A 5133-nucleotide genomic window follows, 5' to 3' on the forward strand; every position below is an offset into this window, starting at 1 on the left:
AGGTTTATACGTCTACTTTAATATAGAACTCACCATTACTTTTTCTGTTAATGTGTCAGCCTTTTGTGGCTTAGCTTCATAGACGACTTAATCTACGTATCGAGGCACCTATATTTATAGCCTACTCTTTGCAGTACTACATTGTGATCTGAGTCTATACCTGCTAGTGGATATGCCTTACAATCCAGTATATGATTTCGGAATCTCTGCCTGCCCATGATATAATCTAACTGAAACCTTCCTATTCACACGGGCTCTAAGTATACCTCCTCCTCTTGTGATTACTCAAAAAAGTATTCACTATTACTAGCTGAACTTTATTACAGAACTCAATTACACTTTCTCCCCCCTCATTCCTTGTCCCAATCCCATATTCTCCTGTAACCTTTGTAAGTAGGCTGTTTAGGTTTTTATGTTGATAACGTCACGTACGTTCTGTATGAAAATCATTGGCTGTGTTGTGTGCAGTCTGGGGCTGGTTGGCATCTATGTAAATAGGCTGTTTAGGTTAGGTTTTTATGTTGGTAACGTCACGTAGCGCTCTGTATGAAAATCGCTGGCTGTGCTGTGTGCAGTCTGTGGCTGGTTGGCATTGTTGGATTATTCGCTATTGTAGTGTTGGGCAGTTGGGTGTGAACAGCACATAGCATTGCGCAGTTGGAGGTGAGCCGCCAGCAGTGGTGGATGTTGGAAGAGAGATGGCAGAATTTTGAGAGCGGATGATCTGGACGTGTGTCCATCAGAAAGAGTAAATTTGTAATACTGGATATCATGAACTGTTGTAGTTTTTCATTGTTGTAGTGTAAAACAGTTGTGGAATGCATGTAGATTTGCACAAAGTATTTCGCAGCCATGCTTCCAATTGATTGGATATTATTTTCAATGCTATATTAATGTGTTTTCTCTTTTTGCTCTTCAAATTGTGCTTTTCTGTGTTATCGTGTGAAATATTGTGACAATTATGGCGTGTGAAAATTGTAATACTAGGCGCCAAGGTAAACTGAGAAACGACAGTGAAGACGAGAGTAGTGTGTTAGCGCCACCGTGTAATGAATTAACTAATGTTCAACATAGTAATTTGGTAATTGTCCATAGGGAAATGGACCAGGCAATAAATAATCGTGTAGACAGTGAAACAGCTAGTGAACAGGGTAGTATTGTCGATCGATCGGTAAGCAACAGCTCGCCCCAGGAACTCGAAATGACAGGACAGAATCTTGTAAATACCTTAAATTCAGGTTTTACATCATCACCTTTTTCTCAATTAAGTCAAGACACATTTTCTGAATTTCAAAATGCGAATGTTGCCCGTGCAAATGCAGTGCCGAAAAGCATAAAGGAACAGATTACAGACACTAATACATTATTATTGTAATTAATGCAACAAATGAAACGAAATCAGAAACGCAGCAACAGTTAGACGCAATGGAACAAAATCAAAAGCAGTCACAGCAAAAAATGGAACAAAATCAGATACAAATTAAACAAACACTTCAACAAACACTTGAAGATGTAACTACTGAGTTAAATAACATCGAATCGAAATGTCAAAAAGTCTATAATGAGGTAAAAACACAAATTTGTGAGCACTTTCAATCTATTTTTTCGCGGCATGAAAAAGCATTACAGAATCACGAACCAGCCGTAGAAAAACTGCAAACTATTGTTCATGAAAATCATGAGACCTTGCGGGTCAAAATTGATTCAGTTGCATCTACTGATTCGGTTACGCAACTTGCAAAAGCTCAGGAAAACTTAAAGGACACAGTAGATACTCTGAAAATTGGTTCAGAAAGACACATGGAGGAAATTAGCTCATTATCAGAGAAAGTAGTCGAACTTCCGGATCAGCTAAATAATTTATCTACGAAGGTAGATGATAATCTGAATGACACAAGACCGGTAGTCTTTAATGACACAGAAGAGTACGAACAAATTAGGAAATTCAAACAAAACCAGAATCAAATTAATACGCAACACAAAAGAGGAATGCAGGAAGTACAAGATCATTTGGCACAAGTAATACAAGAATTACAAATATCAGAGGAGACTGACGCTCCAATACGGGAAGAGGGACTTGAAAATACAGAAAAGCCACAAAATAATAACACAGGGCATTTCGGAAATTATGAAAGAAATTGGCGAGGTGTACCGAATTCTGAGATGGAACCGCCGACACCACGTAACGATGAGCGATATGCGACTCGCCGATACGATGACTTTGACTGTAAGCTGTTCATTACTACACGTAAATTCAAAACATTTAAGAATTCTGACAACGACATTCATCCACAAGCGTGGCTTCATCAATTCTCTCATTGTTTTCCTCCCAACTGGTCATTAGAGCACAGATTAGAATTTATGTGTGGCTATTTAGAGAATGAACGAGCTGTAAGAATGCAATAGGTCATTCACGATGGTCACAGTGAAGGAGAATTTTATCATGCCTTCCTCTCAGCATATTGGTCTCAAGCTACACAAGACCGACTAAAACATAGCCTCATAATGATGAAACATTTCGAACAATCTGAATTTTCCAGTCTTGTGAAATATTTTGAAGACATGTTGCACAAGAATCAGTACCTGTCAAATCCATACATCCCCTCAGAACTCATCCGCATTTTCTCAATCAAATTGCCTGAACATTTACGACATATTATTCTGGCAGGACGTTGCAAAGACGACATTGAAGCTTTTCAGGGACTGTTACAAGAATTGGATATTGACGCTGACAATCGCGGGACGCGAAAACAGTAAAACTATTATTACAGGTCACATCCGCAACAATTCCATGACGACAGAAACAATAACTGGACACGCCAAGGCTATTCTTACAACGCAAATCGTGACCAGAATAGACACCACCCATATGACAACCACTGGCAGAGTTATAATAATCACAGGGAAAAGTCGCCTCTCCGCGGTAGTGACTATGACAAAGACAATCAGGGAAACAGAAAATATGGGAACCAAAATAATTATTATCAAGGGAGACAGAATAACCTCAGAGGGAACGGTCCACCGCGCAGCTACGATTCTGGTAGAAAGTCTCCACCAAATGACCCACACAAAAGTAACTATGGAAACTACCGACATAATGACAGACCTGAATGTCATCAGAACTGGCGGGATTCAAACAGGACAGGGCCCTCTCGACAAGGTGAATTTGTAGAAGTTAAATCTCCAAATCCCAATAACGACGCGCGCCAACAAAGAGACAGTAGGCAATGACTCACACCGCTGGCAGCCACAAAACGTACTTACGAAGCTGACGAGGTAGCTGCCGTGGCTAGTAATTACGAAAAAATGGAAAATGGAAAACATTAGGGACATCTTACTCCAGGAACATGACGTAAAACAGAACAACATTGCATATCCTGCAATTCAAATTACAGTAAATGACGTAAAATTTACGGCAGTACTTGACTCTGGCAGTCTGATGTCAGTAATTAGTGAAACAGCCTTCAGCAAATGCAACAAATAGAACGATTGCCCACACTTCCGTTACGTAAGATTAAATTACAAGGTGCAATCTTTGGAAAAATTGTGGAGGGGAGGAGGAGGAGAAAGTAGTGTTTAACGTCCCGTCGACAACGAGGTCATTAGAGACGGAGCGCAAGCTCGGGTGAGGGAAGGATGGGGAAGGAAATCGGCTGTGCCCTTTCAAAGGAACCATCCCGGCATTTGCCTGAAGCGATTTAGGGAAATCACGGAAAACCTAAATCAGGATGGCCGGAGACGGGATTGAACCGTCGTCCTCCCGAATGCGAGTCCAGTGTGCTAACCACTGCGCCACCTGGCTCGGTGGAAAAATTGTAGATGTACGCCAACAAACCAACTTAGAATTCTTTTGTCAAAGCCACAGTTTCTCTATGAACTTCCTTATCGTTCCATTACTGTCGACGGAAATTACAATGGGAGTAGACTTTTTGAACGAATACAAAGCAATCTTAAACTTTCACGATGCTGAAATAAGTTTAGAGAAAGAAGGTAAGTCAATAGCTCTGAAATTTGAAGATTGGCTCTCAAACCATGACGAGAAAATTAAACGGCTTTACCTTAAGTTAGATAACAGTTTGGAAATTTCGACGGAACTTGACACTAACATTCACTCTGCAAGTACCGACAGGGATCATATCGACGGCGTATGTGATATTAATGAGTTAATTCAGAATAAAATTCAGATTATTGAGAATTGTAACGACACTGATAGGCAGGACCTTATTGAGATTTTACAAGCACATTCCACAGTTCCTACTCACAAAACAGGAACAATCAAGAGATTTCAATACCAATTTCGTGTTCCTGAGCATACTAAATTTTGTGTTAGACCATGCTTACTTCCGTCGCATTATAAGGACCTTATTAGAACAGAAACACAATCTATGCTTGACGAGGGAATTATTGAGCCTGCATTCAGCTCTTACAAGAATCCATTACATGTTGTTGAGAAAGAAATGTATCTATCGGGCTTGTCTTAGATACAAGACAAATCAACACTATCACCATTCCTGAAACAGACAGAACGCAAAGGTTGGAAGAACTTCTTCAAAATTTTAATGGTGTAAAAGTGTTGTCTTCTATTGATCTCAGATCCAGCTTTTATCAGAATGTAGAAAATACACAGCTTTTCTTTGTTTCGGCGTTTGTTACCAATTTCGGAAACTTCCTTTTGGTTTCAACATTTGTTCGTCAGCATTCATTCGTGGGCTAAATTCCGTATTACCTGAGTTCAAATATGGCTCTGAGCACTACGGGGCTTAACATCTGAGGTCATCAGTCCCCTAGAACTAACAACTACTAAAACCTAACTAACCTAAGGACATCACGCACATCCATGCCCGAGGCAGGATTCGAACCTGCAACCGTAGCGGTCGCGCGGTTCCAGACTGTAGCGCCTAGAACCGCTCGCCGATCCCAGCCGGCTTACCTGAGTTCTTAAAACGTCACATCACCTTATATGTGGACGATATTCTGATAGGAGAAGCCACATGGGAACAACATAATCGCATCCTCAACAGTGTGTTACGTATTTTTGCAGAATCTGGATTTACAGTTAACTTGGAAAAGTCTGAATTCGGTAGGACAAAGGTGAAGTTTTTGGGACACATTATTTCTTCTGAAGGCATTCAG

At 40.4% G+C, this 5133-nt stretch overlaps 1 non-coding gene across 1 annotated transcript; it reads right to left on the reverse strand.

Moving 5' to 3' along the window:
• Positions 1-3729: 3729 nt before the first annotated feature.
• Positions 3730-3802, reverse strand: Trnaa-cgc. Its single transcript has one exon. It is a non-coding gene; the product is annotated as a tRNA-Ala (tRNA).
• Positions 3803-5133: the final 1331 nt, after the last annotated feature.

The sequence above is a fragment of the Schistocerca piceifrons genome, chromosome 4, assembly GCF_021461385.2.
Source record: "Schistocerca piceifrons isolate TAMUIC-IGC-003096 chromosome 4, iqSchPice1.1, whole genome shotgun sequence".
In the NCBI taxonomy this organism is placed as follows: Eukaryota; Metazoa; Arthropoda; class Insecta; order Orthoptera; family Acrididae; genus Schistocerca; species Schistocerca piceifrons.